At 44.1% G+C, this 18,402-nt stretch overlaps 6 non-coding genes across 6 annotated transcripts; all 6 read right to left on the minus strand.

Annotated features, from left to right (window-relative positions):
• Positions 1 to 6,001: 6,001 nt before the first annotated feature.
• On the minus strand, positions 6,002 to 6,192 carry LOC130330782 (U2 spliceosomal RNA). The gene has a single exon (XR_008873845.1). It is a non-coding gene; the product is annotated as a U2 spliceosomal RNA (small nuclear RNA).
• Positions 6,193 to 8,285: 2,093 nt separating this feature from the next.
• On the minus strand, positions 8,286 to 8,476 carry LOC130330784 (U2 spliceosomal RNA). Its single transcript, XR_008873847.1, has one exon. It is a non-coding gene; the product is annotated as a U2 spliceosomal RNA (small nuclear RNA).
• A 2,071-nt stretch (positions 8,477 to 10,547) lies between these two features.
• On the minus strand, positions 10,548 to 10,738 carry LOC130330831 (U2 spliceosomal RNA). Its single transcript, XR_008873874.1, has one exon. It is a non-coding gene; the product is annotated as a U2 spliceosomal RNA (small nuclear RNA).
• A 2,088-nt stretch (positions 10,739 to 12,826) lies between these two features.
• Positions 12,827 to 13,017, minus strand: LOC130330832 (U2 spliceosomal RNA). Its single transcript, XR_008873875.1, has one exon. It is a non-coding gene; the product is annotated as a U2 spliceosomal RNA (small nuclear RNA).
• Positions 13,018 to 15,101: 2,084 nt separating this feature from the next.
• LOC130330842 (U2 spliceosomal RNA) lies at positions 15,102 to 15,292 on the minus strand. Its single transcript, XR_008873884.1, has one exon. It is a non-coding gene; the product is annotated as a U2 spliceosomal RNA (small nuclear RNA).
• A 2,094-nt stretch (positions 15,293 to 17,386) lies between these two features.
• LOC130330833 (U2 spliceosomal RNA) lies at positions 17,387 to 17,577 on the minus strand. The gene has a single exon (XR_008873876.1). It is a non-coding gene; the product is annotated as a U2 spliceosomal RNA (small nuclear RNA).
• Positions 17,578 to 18,402: the final 825 nt, after the last annotated feature.

Here is an 18,402-nt window from a genome sequence, read left to right on the forward strand (position 1 = left end):
GAGATACACTATGCAAGGTGAACCCTAAATTTGCATTGCTACGATGTTTGTTGATCCTCTCCCTGAGGCATTGGGTAGTACGACCCACGTACTGTAGGCCACATGGACACTCAAGGAGATAAACAACAAACCGTGTGGAGCAATTAATGAATGTTTTAGTTTTAAAACTTTCATGGGAGACAGTGGAAACAAATGTTTTACTGCGACTCACAATTGAGTCGCAGCACTTACATCTGTTGTGTCCACATTTAAACGTCCCAACTGTGGTTAAAAAGGTCTCTGAAACCTTCTTGGGTGCCTTTAGTCTACTTGGCGCTAAAATATTCTTTAAAGTGCGGCCTCTTCTGAAAGTGATGCCAGGCTTAGGTGGTAGTAATGAATTCAAAAAAGGATCCTTACATAAAACATGCCAATGTGTATTAAAAATGTTCCTAATGGCCTGATGGTCCTGATTAAAAGTAGTAATAAAGTTGCCCGCCCAATCGGGTACAGTTTTTTGTTCCGTATGCTCAGTTATATCTTTTGGAACAAGACACTCTTTTTGGGTTAGGGGTCTGGCTCTATCAAGTGACGCTTTAACCAGTTTCCTTGGATATCTTTTAGCAGCAAATCTTGCTTCTAGTGTTTTACTTTGCTTATCAAAGTCGCTCTGAAGGGTACAGTTTCTACGGATCCTTTTAAACTGTCCGAAAGGGATATTAGTCAGCCATTTTTTAAAATGGGCACTACCAAAATCTAAGTAACTATTACTATCTACCGCTTTAAAGTGCGTCTTAGTGTGCAGTTTTTTGGACTCATCATGAAAGACTACCACATCTAGGAATTCTGCATGGTTATTGTAAACAGACTGCGTAAAATTAAGGCCCCATTGATTTAAATTAAGATCCGTTAAAAATCTATTGAGCTCCAAACTACCACCATCCCAGATAAAAAAAATATCATCAATATACCTTTTAAACAAATGACAATGTACAAAAAGGGGATGGGTATATATGACCGTCTCCTCAAAAAGCCCCACAAATAGATTCGCAAAACTGGGCGCCATCTTAGAACCCATAGCGGTACCCGTGTCTTGCGAGTAGATTTGTTTTTGAAACTCGAAGTAATTGTGTTTTAAAATGAACATCAGGCTTTCCAATACAAACTCTCTCTGGACATCAGGCATGTTAAGATCTCGTAATAAAAACTGTTTGACAGCGTTTACTCCTAATTCATGGTCAATCACCGTATACAAAGAAGAAACATCCATGGTGACCAAAAGAAAATGGTCTTCCCATGTTGTATCAACCACACTGTTAATAAATTGAGCTGTGTCTTTTAGAAAGGATTTTAAGCCTATCACATGTTTCTGGAGTAATAAATCCACATAGTGTGACAAATTCGCGGTCAGGGAATTAATCCCTGACACTATCGGACGACCTGGGGGGTTCATGACACACTTGTGGATTTTGGGTAAAAAGTAAAAAAGGGGAAGTGCGGGTTCTGTAACTAGTAGGTAATCTTTTTCTGACTTGGTAAGAACACCTTCCGTATAGCCTTTCATCACCAAAATATGCAACTCTTTCAAATAAATAGTAGTAGGATTAAAAGAAAGGGGTCTATAAAACTTAGTGTCTGATAGTAGTCTGAGTGCTTCTTTAATATAGTTGTCCCGGTCCATGATAACAATTCCCCCCCCCTTATCTGCAGACTTAATAACAATGTTTGCATTGTCCGCCAATTGTTTGATGGCCAAAGCTTCCTTCTGATTGATATTACTGGGCTTTTTCTGGTTGCCTTTAGAGAGACCCTCTAGATCAGTGTTGACCAAAGCAAAGAAGGTCTCAATAAAGCAACCCCTGGCTTGCAGGGGAAAAAAAGTAGATTTAGGGCGAACCCCAGTGCAAATGGGGGGTGGATCCAGGGTCTCAACATAAGTGGTGATGGGGTTATACTCAGAGTTGGTGGGGCCCTCTGTGTCCTTCATAGCAAAAAACCGCTTGATAGTTAACTTCCTAATAAAATTATTAAGATCCATAAATAAATTAAAATTATTGGACTTATCAGTCGGACAGAAAGATAAGCCTTTTCTAAGTACATCTAACTCAATCTCATCCAAGATATATTTAGACAAATTAAAAATGTTCACGGTAGTTACCGTTTCTGTAGTTGGTTGTGATGGTTTGTTCTCTTTTTCTTTTCGTCTCTTACCTCCTCCTCTGCACCCTCTTTTCCTCTGTCTTTTCTTTTTAGACCTAATGGTGGGGCTACATGTACCGTCTCTACTGGCTGGGATTCCAGTGTTTTCAAATTGGGAGGGGTAATGTTCACAATTTGAGGAAGCCCTAAAAAAGCTGTTGTGTTGGCTTGGATGGAGTCATCTAGATCAGGATCCTCATGTATAGTGAGGGCTGAAAGGGAGATATTAGGTCCTGTTGGGGTATAAAACTGGTGTTCTATGACTGAAGTTGAAGTACTGGGTGTGACATGGTGTACCGTAATAAGGGAGTCCTCTAGCAGCGAATTATCGCTGTTATCAAACCTCCCTGTGGGAAGATTGTTGGTCCCGCTTGGTAAAAACTCAAGGAGGTCCAACAAATCCTGTGAAACATTATTGGATACAGAACAATAGCCTACTTGTTCTGTAGATGGCAAAGCACTATCAGTAGTGGATACTAAAGTGGTACTATGTATCACCTCAGGAATTAGAGGTGCTAAATGGTTACTATGAATCACCTCGGGAATTAGAGGTACTGGATGATTAGTTGTAACACAAAGGTTGCCAAGTGACTGTGTATTGGATTTAACTAGACTATTCGCAACATTAATGGGTTGAGATCTAATTGAAGAAATGTTTATATTAGTATTACTATTTTTGTTATGAACATTATTTTTATTATTGACAGTGTTGGACTGAATAACCGGCTTAGTAACATGATTTATTGCTTTTCTTTTGTTAGGGTATTGATTACCCTGATGATTGGAAGCCTTAAAGGTCCGTGGATGTTGATATGTATTCAAATTCTGCTTATTCCGGTTGGAAAGTGATATTTTGCGCTGTCTAGTAAAATTGGGTTTGTGACTGGAAAATGCCGGTGTGTTAGGCAGGCAGGTGTCTGATTGTTGTGCAGAGGATAATTGGTTATCTGTATGTTTTAAATGGGTATGGTTATTTAACCAATAACGGATATTGTTGGACCTATAATCGTCCCTATCTCTATTTAGTTTGCCTATCTTTTTGTGCATAATGTCTACTTCAAACTTATGTACTTTCCTCTTAAAACTAGAGAGCCATGACGCATACTCTGGTAAGTGTTCATACGCTGAAAGTAACAAAATACATGAGTCTATCCTATTTGAAACGTTTTCAACTAAGATGTTACGTTTGTCTCTCAAAAGTTTCAAAATGGTGTTAGAGCAAAAATTAAGTGCATGGTCCCAAGATCCACAGAACTCGGAATCATCCTCAAACGTAGGTAGAGGGCGCAATCTCAGTCCACGTGGAATGATCTGTTCTGCCAGGTATACCTCTAAAAATGAACTGTCTAAATGATGTTGGGTTTCCTCAAGGGAAAGTTTCTCTAGTTCAAAGAAGAGAGATTTCATACGAGCCAGTTCATCAGGCGTACCTGTTAATGCATTGGATGAAAGGAGATCTTCCGTTCTCACGGGTTCTGTGGAGATCATAGAGTTGAAGAATGTAGATCTTTTGTTCAGACGGGAATCCTTTAGATCCATGATGCCAGTCACTGGAGGGAAGTGTACTCCAGAAATAGATGTGTAAGATATGGATTTTACACGAGTCGCTCCGGTAGTGGGCACAAATGCACCTATTGGTCTGTCCTCCTGGACAGCCAAGACCTACGAAGAAATAAAGACAAAAAAGACAACCGGGAGGCAGCGCCTCGTGTATTACCCTTGGCAGGTGAGGGAACCAAAAAGTATGCTGAATGTACACCCAGGACTTAAGTCAGGGTGGCCGCTCACCTTAAAGTAGAAGAATTGCGCATATCACCCCTTGATTGGGGTACCAGATAGAGTTGGATGAGCTGCCGAGCCTGATGGTCACAGGAGCGTGTCAACGCCCTGTAGAAACTGGAATACTTGTGAGAAAAAAGACCAATGGATGCAGGCGCTGCTCTATCCAGGTATACACAGGATGCAGGTAAGTGTTCTTAATCAAGCAATTTTATTGAACACAAAACAACAAAAGGATCATGACGCGTTTCGGGGTAAATTCCCCTTCCTCAGATGATCTAGGTGCTGCTACAACAAGCACCCTTTATATAATGGCAAGGTGGAGGAGGTACAGGTCAGGAAGGGGTGGGCTGAATGTGATGTCACATCCAGTCCACTTACAAAAAACTTAATTTACATGTAGAAACAGCAGAAAATAATTATTGTCTAAAACATACAGGTGTGCGTTCGATTATGATAATATAACATCAATATAAACAGTACTAAGTGATATAACATGGGTGGAATCGGCAATGTGACAAACACATGCGGGAGCTCTGACGAGGTAAACAACATAGCCATGTGGCTGAAAATAAACATAAACAATGGCATCGGTCTATTGTAAGGCGCTCCACTCGCAGCACGCACCGGCATAGCAGTGACAGGAGTATCCACGGACGCGTTGCCAAGCAGACGTCTCTGAACGGAAAACAACCAATCACAGTCCACAGGGCGCGGCTTGCAGCGGAGCGCCCAACATAGTGAGTAAACAACATAGGGAACAACACCATCTATGGAAGAAAAAGGTAAAATAAATACAAAAATAAATAAATGAAATGAAGGCAAGAGATATAAGTAATCCACAATATCCCATGTTAAAGGGTGGGAATAAAAAAAAAAAAAAAAAAAAAAAAAAAAAATTAAAAAAAAATTAAAAAAATAATAATAATAAAAAAAAAACGCCTTAGGATGTCCATATCGGGCGTTTCTAACAGCAACAACCACAAACTAAAATGTACCTTCTGAACACACATAATAAATTATTTAACACGCCAGAATAAATTAATTGATAGAAAATAATTAATAAAAAATGCGATGATCCCTATAAACAGTACATGATTACATAAAAAATGAATTGATATATATAAATACACAAAATAAATGTACATTAAAATACTAATAAAATTAAGTCTGGATCTTAATAATAAAATAGTATAAATAAGGAGTCAACGCTGTGACAGCTACTAACAAAATGTGATGATAAATACTTAGACAAAAGGCGTCCCCATCCAGTATGTCTACACAATCATATACCCATATCTAAAAGATTTAAAAAAAAATAAAAAATAAAAAAAAAAAAATATTAAAAAAAAATATTAAAAAAAAAAAAAAAATAATGATAATTAATGGAAAAATAAAGCTATTAAGATGTTATAACCGCTGAATGTTGCAATATCACAAGGCAGTCTCCACCAACTCATTCAAACCAGACGGTACAAGGGTACGGAGTTTAAAGATCCAGAAATTCTCTCTCCTTCTCAATAAGCTGAATCTCTGGGAATTATCAAGTGCAATATTTTCTATAGCCTGAAGTTTCATGCAACTGAAATCAGACTGATGGTGGGTCAGCAGATGCCGAGATACACTATGCAAGGTGAACCCTAAATTTGCATTGCTACGATGTTTGTTGATCCTCTCCCTGAGGCATTGGGTAGTACGACCCACGTACTGTAGGCCACATGGACACACAAGGAGATAAACAACAAACCGTGTGGAGCAATTAATGAAACGCGTCATGATCCTTTTGTTGTTTTGTGTTCAATAAAATTGCTTGATTAAGAACACTTACCTGCATCCTGTGTATACCTGGATAGAGCAGCGCCTGGATCCATTGGTCTTTTTTCTCACAAGTATTCCAGACACAAGCAGAAGCAGCAGAAGCAGCAGCAGCACCACCTTTTGTTTTTTGGCTGCAGCAGCAGCAAGGCCCACAGGGCTGGCTAGCTGGCTAGCCAGCAAGCAGGTAGCAATGAAAGTAGGAATCTTTCTTTTTAACCCTGTAAGGGGGTGGTGCACTGTACCCGAAGATACTGCCATATCGGGTCAATGCATAGGGCGACGGAAGCAAGCTTCGAAATCGGCCCCCGTTCTCAAAAATCCATTTAATATATGGTCCCCAGATAGGGGACGTATCAGATATAAAACTGATAAGAACAGATACTACACTTGATCTTAGCCAAAAGGCCGAGAAGCGATAACCGTGAAAGGGGCGGGCCCAACAAGGTGCCCTTCATGGGCACTATCACTGCTTGCTGTCAGGGAGGCTGCCAGACAATTTTCCATGCACACTCTGGGCTGGGGGGCAGTCAACCACCAGTACACACAGCAGAACCTAAACCCATACCATTATTGCTAAGCAGCAAGACAGGGGCCCATTGCACTCCCACGGGGCCTTTTTAAATGCAATCCATAACCCGGATTTGCCAGGAACCCTTCTTACTCCTCCTACTTGCATGTGACACTGGGCTTAGGATCTGCATAGGAAACACACACACAAGCACACACCTACCTTTGTTGCCTGCAGATGCCTCCTTGGCTGTCCCCAAACAGTATCAAACCAACACCCACGGGAAGCTGTAAGCATAGAGGACATGCCTGCACCCCATTGGACTTACCTGTGTGGGTTAAACCCGGGTTATTTGACAACCTATGGCGGTGATGGTTCTGCTCAGGCAGAGCAGTGCTGATGCTCCTCATAAAGCTGTCGCTGCTGTGAAGGTTCTAGGTGACATCACAAATCCCTATGGTTACATACACAACAAAGCTGGGTTGTTGTTGTTTACACTCTGCAAGGCCTGTGGAAGTGAGTGACATCATAGCACTGTAGTTCTGAGGGTTCTAGATGGATGCAACAATCTCCTGTTGCTTCTATGAAGGCCATAATAGACGACATCACCAAACAGCTCCATAGTCACATACACAGCAAAGGAGAGATGTTGTTTACACCTAGTGATGTCAGTGGTATTGAGTGACATCACAGCACAGTGCTAAGGCTCCTGGGCCTGGACACAGCAGCGGCTGCAATATCTCAACGGAGAATACGTTTATATATATGTGTGTGTGTGCGCGTATATATATATATATATATATATATATATATATATATATATATATTTCTCCGCCGAAATCACTTTTAAACCCATTTCCACCTTTTTTTCCCTTCTCTTCCTCTTACTTTTTTTTCACGTTTTTTTACGTTTTTCTCCTTTTCGCCTCTTTTCTGGGCGTATTATTCTTCTTTTTCTTCTTTTTTTTCGTCTAATGCATACCCCATCAGTGCAGCAATGCTTATTCAATACCGCCAGCAGATGGAGACACTGGGGGATAATTTTCTAAGGATTTATACTGATTTTTCCTGTCTGAATTTGTCGCACAGAAAGTTGCAGGCCAAATATGTGTGACATTTCTGCGACTTTAGCTTCTAGAGCATTTTTACAACATTATACATAGGTGCTGAATACATAAAAAGCGACTGTTCAGCGACAGACAAGTCGCATCGGCTGAAAGTAGGCCAGAATGTCAGTCCATGTTGGAGCAGGTTTAGATACAGTCTAAAGTATAGATCTCAAAGTCTGTGCACAGAATTTAGCAAGGGCCTCGCACCTTCTGATGCATCAGGTAGGTGCACAATAGCATAGCCTAACCCTCTGTACTTTGGTCTATATTGATGCGGGACATAGACAGCCAGCTGATGACCAATCCATTAGTGCAATGGATGGCTGGAAGCATTTGTCTTTGCCTTTGCAATACCACAGAAGCAATGCATGGTCAATGTACAGCAATGACACACCTGTGTGAACAGCCAGGAGACCCCCCCCCCCCCCCCATGTTATGTTACATAGTTACATAGTTAGTACGGTCGAAAAAAGACATATGTCCATCAAGTTCAACCAGGGAATTAAGGGGTAGGGGTGTGGCGCGATATTGGGGAAGGGATGAGATTTTATATTTCTTCATAAGCATTAATCTTATTTTGTCAATTAGGAACATTCAGCACCCACCCGCTATCAAGGCAGCTGCCTATCATGTCATGCCCTACCTGCACAGGTGTGCTGGCTACTCAAATGATCCAATTAAGGAGGCCATTTAGTCAGCAGCAGCAGAAGTCCTGTGCCTGGACGCTCCAACAGCGGCCAGACACAAGCAGAAGCAGAAGCAGCAGAAGCAGCAGCAGCACCACCTTTTGTTTTTTGGCTGCAGCAGCAGCAAGGCCCACAGGGCTGGCTAGCTGGCTAGCCAGCAAGCAGGTAGCAATGAAAGTAGGAATCTTTCTTTTTAACCCTGTAAGGGGGTGGTGCACTGTACCCGAAGATACTGCCATATCGGGTCAATGCATAGGGCGACGGAAGCAAGCTTCGAAATCGGACCCCGTTCTCAAAAATCCATTTAATATATGGTCCCCAGATAGGGGACGTATCAGATATTAAACTGATAAGAACAGATACTACACTTGATCTTAGCCAAAAGGCCGAGAAGCGATAACCGTGAAAGGGGCGGGCCCAACAAGGTGCCCTTCATGGGCACTATCACTGCTTGCTGTCAGGGAGGCTGCCAGACAATTTTCCATGCACACTCTGGGCTGGGGGGCAGTCAACCACCAGTACACACAGCAGAACCTAAACCCATACCATTATTGCTAAGCAGCAAGACAGGGGCCCATTGCACTCCCACGGGGCCTTTTTAAATGCAATCCATAACCCGGATTTGCCAGGAACCCTTCTTACTCCTCCTACTTGCATGTGACACTGGGCTTAGGATCTGCATAGGAAACACACACACAAGCACACACCTACCTTTGTTGCCTGCAGATGCCTCCTTGGCTGTCCCCAAACGGTATCAAACCAACACCCACGGGAAGCTGTAAGCATAGAGGACATGCCTGCACCCCATTGGACTTACCTGTGTGGGTTAAACCCGGGTTATTTGACAACCTATGGCGGTGATGGTTCTGCTCAGGCAGAGCAGTGCTGATGCTCCTCATAAAGCTGTCGCTGCTGTGAAGGTTCTAGGTGACATCACAAATCCCTATGGTTACATACACAACAAAGCTGGGTTGTTGTTGTTTACACTCTGCAAGGCCTGTGGAAGTGAGTGACATCATAGCACTGTAGTTCTGAGGGTTCTAGATGGATGCAACAATCTCCTGTTGCTTCTATGAAGGCCATAATAGACGACATCACCAAACAGCTCCATAGTCACATACACAGCAAAGGAGAGATGTTGTTTACACCTAGTGATGTCAGTGGTATTGAGTGACATCACAGCACAGTGCTAAGGCTCCTGGGCCTGGACACAGCAGCGGCTGCAATATCTCAACGGAGAATACGTTTATATATATGTGTGTGTGTGCGCGTATATATATATATATATATATATATATATTTCTCCGCCGAAATCACTTTTAAACCCATTTCCACCTTTTTTTCCCTTCTCTTCCTCTTACTTTTTTTTCACGTTTTTTTACGTTTTTCTCCTTTTCGCCTCTTTTCTGGGCGTATTATTCTTCTTTTTCTTCTTTTTTTTCGTCTAATGCATACCCCATCAGTGCAGCAATGCTTATTCAATACCGCCAGCAGATGGAGACACTGGGGGATAATTTTCTAAGGATTTATACTGATTTTTCCTGTCTGAATTTGTCGCACAGAAAGTTGCAGGCCAAATATGTGTGACATTTCTGCGACTTTAGCTTCTAGAGCATTTTTACAACATTATACATAGGTGCTGAATACATAAAAAGCGACTGTTCAGCGACAGACAAGTCGCATCGGCTGAAAGTAGGCCAGAATGTCAGTCCATGTTGGAGCAGGTTTAGATACAGTCTAAAGTATAGATCTCAAAGTCTGTGCACAGAATTTAGCAAGGGCCTCGCACCTTCTGATGCATCAGGTAGGTGCACAATAGCATAGCCTAACCCTCTGTACTTTGGTCTATATTGATGCGGGACATAGACAGCCAGCTGATGACCAATCCATTAGTGCAATGGATGGCTGGAAGCATTTGTCTTTGCCTTTGCAATACCACAGAAGCAATGCATGGTCAATGTACAGCAATGACACACCTGTGTGAACAGCCAGGAGACCCCCCCCCCCCCCCCATGTTATGTTACATAGTTACATAGTTAGTACGGTCGAAAAAAGACATATGTCCATCAAGTTCAACCAGGGAATTAAGGGGTAGGGGTGTGGCGCGATATTGGGGAAGGGATGCGATTTTATATTTCTTCATAAGCATTAATCTTATTTTGTCAATTAGGAACATTCAGCACCCACCCGCTATCAAGGCAGCTGCCTATCATGTCATGCCCTACCTGCACAGGTGTGCTGGCTACTCAAATGATCCAATTAAGGAGGCCATTTAGTCAGCAGCAGCAGAAGTCCTGTGCCTGGACGCTCCAACAGCGGCCAGACACAAGCAGAAGCAGCAGAAGCAGCAGCAGCACCACCTTTTGTTTTTTGGCTGCAGCAGCAGCAAGGCCCACAGGGCTGGCTAGCTGGCTAGCCAGCAAGCAGGTAGCAATGAAAGTAGGAATCTTTCTTTTTAACCCTGTAAGGGGGTGGTGCACTGTACCCGAAGATACTGCCATATCGGGTCAATGCATAGGGCGACGGAAGCAAGCTTCGAAATCGGCCCCCGTTCTCAAAAATCCATTTAATATATGGTCCCCAGATAGGGGACGTATCAGATATTAAACTGATAAGAACAGATACTACACTTGATCTTAGCCAAAAGGCCGAGAAGCGATAACCGTGAAAGGGGCGGGCCCAACAAGGTGCCCTTCATGGGCACTATCACTGCTTGCTGTCAGGGAGGCTGCCAGACAATTTTCCATGCACACTCTGGGCTGGGGGGCAGTCAACCACCAGTACACACAGCAGAACCTAAACCCATACCATTATTGCTAAGCAGCAAGACAGGGGCCCATTGCACTCCCACGGGGCCTTTTTAAATGCAATCCATAACCCGGATTTGCCAGGAACCCTTCTTACTCCTCCTACTTGCATGTGACACTGGGCTTAGGATCTGCATAGGAAACACACACACAAGCACACACCTACCTTTGTTGCCTGCAGATGCCTCCTTGGCTGTCCCCAAACGGTATCAAACCAACACCCACGGGAAGCTGTAAGCATAGAGGACATGCCTGCACCCCATTGGACTTACCTGTGTGGGTTAAACCCGGGTTATTTGACAACCTATGGCGGTGATGGTTCTGCTCAGGCAGAGCAGTGCTGATGCTCCTCATAAAGCTGTCGCTGCTGTGAAGGTTCTAGGTGACATCACAAATCCCTATGGTTACATACACAACAAAGCTGGGTTGTTGTTGTTTACACTCTGCAAGGCCTGTGGAAGTGAGTGACATCATAGCACTGTAGTTCTGAGGGTTCTAGATGGATGCAACAATCTCCTGTTGCTTCTATGAAGGCCATAATAGACGACATCACCAAACAGCTCCATAGTCACATACACAGCAAAGGAGAGATGTTGTTTACACCTAGTGATGTCAGTGGTATTGAGTGACATCACAGCACAGTGCTAAGGCTCCTGGGCCTGGACACAGCAGCGGCTGCAATATCTCAACGGAGAATACGTTTATATATATGTGTGTGTGTGCGCGTATATATATATATATATATATATATATATATATATATATTTCTCCGCCGAAATCACTTTTAAACCCATTTCCACCTTTTTTTCCCTTCTCTTCCTCTTACTTTTTTTTCACGTTTTTTTACGTTTTTCTCCTTTTCGCCTCTTTTCTGGGCGTATTATTCTTCTTTTTCTTCTTTTTTTTCGTCTAATGCATACCCCATCAGTGCAGCAATGCTTATTCAATACCGCCAGCAGATGGAGACACTGGGGGATAATTTTCTAAGGATTTATACTGATTTTTCCTGTCTGAATTTGTCGCACAGAAAGTTGCAGGCCAAATATGTGTGACATTTCTGCGACTTTAGCTTCTAGAGCATTTTTACAACATTATACATAGGTGCTGAATACATAAAAAGCGACTGTTCAGCGACAGACAAGTCGCATCGGCTGAAAGTAGGCCAGAATGTCAGTCCATGTTGGAGCAGGTTTAGATACAGTCTAAAGTATAGATCTCAAAGTCTGTGCACAGAATTTAGCAAGGGCCTCGCACCTTCTGATGCATCAGGTAGGTGCACAATAGCATAGCCTAACCCTCTGTACTTTGGTCTATATTGATGCGGGACATAGACAGCCAGCTGATGACCAATCCATTAGTGCAATGGATGGCTGGAAGCATTTGTCTTTGCCTTTGCAATACCACAGAAGCAATGCATGGTCAATGTACAGCAATGACACACCTGTGTGAACAGCCAGGAGACCCCCCCCCCCCCCCCCATGTTATGTTACATAGTTACATAGTTAGTACGGTCGAAAAAAGACATATGTCCATCAAGTTCAACCAGGGAATTAAGGGGTAGGGGTGTGGCGCGATATTGGGGAAGGGATGAGATTTTATATTTCTTCATAAGCATTAATCTTATTTTGTCAATTAGGAACATTCAGCACCCACCCGCTATCAAGGCAGCTGCCTATCATGTCATGCCCTACCTGCACAGGTGTGCTGGCTACTCAAATGATCCAATTAAGGAGGCCATTTAGTCAGCAGCAGCAGAAGTCCTGTGCCTGGACGCTCCAACAGCGGCCAGACACAAGCAGAAGCAGAAGCAGCAGAAGCAGCAGCAGCACCACCTTTTGTTTTTTGGCTGCAGCAGCAGCAAGGCCCACAGGGCTGGCTAGCTGGCTAGCCAGCAAGCAGGTAGCAATGAAAGTAGGAATCTTTCTTTTTAACCCTGTAAGGGGGTGGTGCACTGTACCCGAAGATACTGCCATATCGGGTCAATGCATAGGGCGACGGAAGCAAGCTTCGAAATCGGCCCCCGTTCTCAAAAATCCATTTAATATATGGTCCCCAGATAGGGGACGTATCAGATATTAAACTGATAAGAACAGATACTACACTTGATCTTAGCCAAAAGGCCGAGAAGCGATAACCGTGAAAGGGGCGGGCCCAACAAGGTGCCCTTCATGGGCACTATCACTGCTTGCTGTCAGGGAGGCTGCCAGACAATTTTCCATGCACACTCTGGGCTGGGGGGCAGTCAACCACCAGTACACACAGCAGAACCTAAACCCATACCATTATTGCTAAGCAGCAAGACAGGGGCCCATTGCACTCCCACGGGGCCTTTTTAAATGCAATCCATAACCCGGATTTGCCAGGAACCCTTCTTACTCCTCCTACTTGCATGTGACACTGGGCTTAGGATCTGCATAGGAAACACACACAAGCACACACCTACCTTTGTTGCCTGCAGATGCCTCCTTGGCTGTCCCCAAACGGTATCAAACCAACACCCACGGGAAGCTGTAAGCATAGAGGACATGCCTGCACCCCATTGGACTTACCTGTGTGGGTTAAACCCGGGTTATTTGACAACCTATGGCGGTGATGGTTCTGCTCAGGCAGAGCAGTGCTGATGCTCCTCATAAAGCTGTCGCTGCTGTGAAGGTTCTAGGTGACATCACAAATCCCTATGGTTACATACACAACAAAGCTGGGTTGTTGTTGTTTACACTCTGCAAGGCCTGTGGAAGTGAGTGACATCATAGCACTGTAGTTCTGAGGGTTCTAGATGGATGCAACAATCTCCTGTTGCTTCTATGAAGGCCATAATAGACGACATCACCAAACAGCTCCATAGTCACATACACAGCAAAGGAGAGATGTTGTTTACACCTAGTGATGTCAGTGGTATTGAGTGACATCACAGCACAGTGCTAAGGCTCCTGGGCCTGGACACAGCAGCGGCTGCAATATCTCAACGGAGAATACGTTTATATATATGTGTGTGTGTGCGCGTATATATATATATATATATATATATATATATATATATATATTTCTCCGCCGAAATCACTTTTAAACCCATTTCCACCTTTTTTTCCCTTCTCTTCCTCTTACTTTTTTTTCACGTTTTTTTACGTTTTTCTCCTTTTCGCCTCTTTTCTGGGCGTATTATTCTTCTTTTTCTTCTTTTTTTTCGTCTAATGCATACCCCATCAGTGCAGCAATGCTTATTCAATACCGCCAGCAGATGGAGACACTGGGGGATAATTTTCGAAGGATTTATACTGATTTTTCCTGTCTGAATTTGTCGCACAGAAAGTTGCAGGCCAAATATGTGTGACATTTCTGCGACTTTAGCTTCTAGAGCATTTTTACAACATTATACATAGGTGCTGAATACATAAAAAGCGACTGTTCAGCGACAGACAAGTCGCATCGGCTGAAAGTAGGCCAGAATGTCAGTCCATGTTGGAGCAGGTTTAGATACAGTCTAAAGTATAGATCTCAAAGTCTGTGCACAGAATTTAGCAAGGGCCTCGCACCTTCTGATGCATCAGGTAGGTGCACAATAGCATAGCCTAACCCTCTGTACTTTGGTCTATATTGATGCGGTACATAGACAGCCAGCTGATGACCAATCCATTAGTGCAATGGATGGCTGGAAGCATTTGTCTTTGCCTTTGCAATACCACAGAAGCAATGCATGGTCAATGTACAGCAATGACACACCTGTGTGAACAGCCAGGAGACCCCCCCCCCCCCATGTTATGTTACATAGTTACATAGTTAGTACGGTCGAAAAAAGACATATGTCCATCAAGTTCAACCAGGGAATTAAGGGGTAGGGGTGTGGCGCGATATTGGGGAAGGGATGAGATTTTATATTTCTTCATAAGCATTAATCTTATTTTGTCAATTAGGAACATTCAGCACCCACCCGCTATCAAGGCAGCTGCCTATCATGTCATGCCCTACCTGCACAGGTGTGCTGGCTACTCAAATGATCCAATTAAGGAGGCCATTTAGTCAGCAGCAGCAGAAGTCCTGTGCCTGGACGCTCCAACAGCGGCCAGACACAAGCAGAAGCAGAAGCAGCAGAAGCAGCAGCAGCACCACCTTTTGTTTTTTGGCTGCAGCAGCAGCAAGGCCCACAGGGCTGGCTAGCTGGCTAGCCAGCAAGCAGGTAGCAATGAAAGTAGGAATCTTTCTTTTTAACCCTGTAAGGGGGTGGTGCACTGTACCCGAAGATACTGCCATATCGGGTCAATGCATAGGGCGACAGAAGCAAGCTTCGAAATCGGCCCCCGTTCTCAAAAATCCATTTAATATATGGTCCCCAGATAGGGGACGTATCAGATATTAAACTGATAAGAACAGATACTACACTTGATCTTAGCCAAAAGGCCGAGAAGCGATAACCGTGAAAGGGGCGGGCCCAACAAGGTGCCCTTCATGGGCACTATCACTGCTTGCTGTCAGGGAGGCTGCCAGACAATTTTCCATGCACACTCTGGGCTGGGGGGCAGTCAACCACCAGTACACACAGCAGAACCTAAACCCATACCATTATTGCTAAGCAGAAAGACAGGGGCCCATTGCACTCCCACGGGGCCTTTTTAAATGCAATCCATAACCCGGATTTGCCAGGAACCCTTCTTACTCCTCCTACTTGCATGTGACACTGGGCTTAGGATCTGCATAGGAAACACACACACAAGCACACACCTACCTTTGTTGCCTGCAGATGCCTCCTTGGCTGTCCCCAAACGGTATCAAACCAACACCCACGGGAAGCTGTAAGCATAGAGGACATGCCTGCACCCCATTGGACTTACCTGTGTGGGTTAAACCCGGGTTATTTGACAACCTATGGCGGTGATGGTTCTGCTCAGGCAGAGCAGTGCTGATGCTCCTCATAAAGCTGTCGCTGCTGTGAAGGTTCTAGGTGACATCACAAATCCCTATGGTTACATACACAACAAAGCTGGGTTGTTGTTGTTTACACTCTGCAAGGCCTGTGGAAGTGAGTGACATCATAGCACTGTAGTTCTGAGGGTTCTAGATGGATGCAACAATCTCCTGTTGCTTCTATGAAGGCCATAATAGACGACATCACCAAGCAGCTCCATAGTCACATACACAGCAAAGGAGAGATGTTGTTTACACCTAGTGATGTCAGTGGTATTGAGTGACATCACAGCACAGTGCTAAGGCTCCTGGGCCTGGACACAGCAGCGGCTGCAATATCTCAACGGAGAATACGTTTATATATATGTGTGTGTGTGCGCGTATATATAAATATATATATATATATATATATATATATTTCTCCGCCGAAATCACTTTTAAACCCATTTCCACCTTTTTTTCCCTTCTCTTCCTCTTACTTTTTTTTCACGTTTTTTTACGTTTTTCTCCTTTTCGCCTCTTTTCTGGGCGTATTATTCTTCTTTTTCTTCTTTTTTTTCGTCTAATGCATACCCCATCAGTGCAGCAATGCTTATTCAATACCGCCAGCAGATGGAGACACTGGGGGATAATTTTCTAAGGATTTATACTGATTTTTCCTGTCTGAATTTGTCGCACAGAAAGTTGCAGGCCAAATATGTGTGACATTTCTGCGACTTTAGCTTCTAGAGCATTTTTACAACATTATACATAGGTGCTGAATACATAAAAAGCGACTGTTCAGCGACAGACAAGTCGCATCGGCTGAAAGTAGGCCAGAATGTCAGTCCATGTTGGAGCAGGTTTAGATACAGTCTAAAGTATAGATCTCAAAGTCTGTGCACAGAATTTAGCAAGGGCCTCGCACCTTCTGATGCATCAGGTAGGTGCACAATAGCATAGCCTAACCCTCTGTACTTTGGTCTATATTGATGCGGGACATAGACAGCCAGCTGATGACCAATCCATTAGTGCAATGGATGGCTGGAAGCATTTGTCTTTGCCTTTGCAATACCACAGAAGCAATGCATGGTCAATGTACAGCAATGACACACCTGTGTGAACAGCCAGGAGACCCCCCCCCCCCCCCCATGTTATGTTACATAGTTACATAGTTAGTACGGTCGAAAAAAGACATATGTCCATCAAGTTCAACCAGGGAATTAAGGGGTAGGGGTGTGGCGCGATATTGGGGAAGGGATGAGATTTTATATTTCTTCATAAGCATTAATCTTATTTTGTCAATTAGGAACATTCAGCACCCACCCGCTATCAAGGCAGCTGCCTATTATGTCATGCCCTACCTGCACAGGTGTGCTGGCTACTCAAATGATCCAATTAAGGAGGCCATTTAGTCAGCAGCAGCAGAAGTCCTGTGCCTGGACGCTCCAACAGCGGCCAGACACAAGCAGAAGCAGAAGCAGCAGAAGCAGCAGAAGCAGCAGCAGCACCACCTTTTGTTTTTTGGCTGCAGCAGCAGCAAGGCCCACAGGGCTGGCTAGCTGGCTAGCCAGCAAGCAGGTAGCAATGAAAGTAGGAATCTTTCTTTTTAACCCTGTAAGGGGGTGGTGCACTGTACCCGAAGATACTGCCATATCGGGTCAATGCATAGGGCGACGGAAGCAAGCTTCGAAATCGGCCCCCGTTCTCAAAAATCCATTTAATATATGGTCCCCAGATAGGGGACGTATCAGATATTAAACTGATAAGAACAGATACTACACTTGATCTTAGCCAAAAGGCCGAGAAGCGATAACCGTGAAAGGGGCGGGCCCAACAAGGTGCCCTTCATGGGCACTATCACTGCTTGCTGTCAGGGAGGCTGCCAGACAATTTTCCATGCACACTCTGGGCTGGGGGGCAGTCAACCACCAGTACACACAGCAGAACCTAAACCCATACCATTATTGCTAAGCAGCAAGACAGGGGCCCATTGCACTCCCACGGGGCCTTTTTAAATGCAATCCATAACCCGGATTTGCCAGGAACCCTTCTTACTCCTCCTACTTGCATGTGACACTGGGCTTAGGATCTGCATAGGAAACACACACACAAGCACACACCTACCTTTGTTGCCTGCAGATGCCTCCTTGGCTGTCCCCAAACGGTATCAAACCAACACCCACGGGAAGCTGTAAGCATAGAGGACATGCCTGCACCCCATTGGACTTACCTGTGTGGGTTAAACCCGGGTTATTTGACAACCTATGGCGGTGATGGTTCTGCTCAGGCAGAGCAGTGCTGATGCTCCTCATAAAGCTGTCGCTGCTGTGAAGGTTCTAGGTGACATCACAAATCCCTATGGTTACATACACAACAAAGCTGGGTTGTTGTTGTTTACACTCTGCAAGGCCTGTGGAAGTGAGTGACATCATAGCACTGTAGTTCTGAGGGTTCTAGATGGATGCAACAATCTCCTGTTGCTTCTATGAAGGCCATAATAGACGACATCACCAAACAGCTCCATAGTCACATACACAGCAAAGGAGAGATGTTGTTTACACCTAGTGATGTCAGTGGTATTGAGTGACATCACAGCACAGTGCTAAGGCTCCTGGGCCTGGACACAGCAGCGGCTG

The sequence above is a fragment of the Hyla sarda genome, unplaced genomic scaffold (genome assembly GCF_029499605.1).
Source record: "Hyla sarda isolate aHylSar1 unplaced genomic scaffold, aHylSar1.hap1 scaffold_340, whole genome shotgun sequence".
Classification (NCBI taxonomy): domain Eukaryota; kingdom Metazoa; phylum Chordata; class Amphibia; order Anura; family Hylidae; genus Hyla; species Hyla sarda.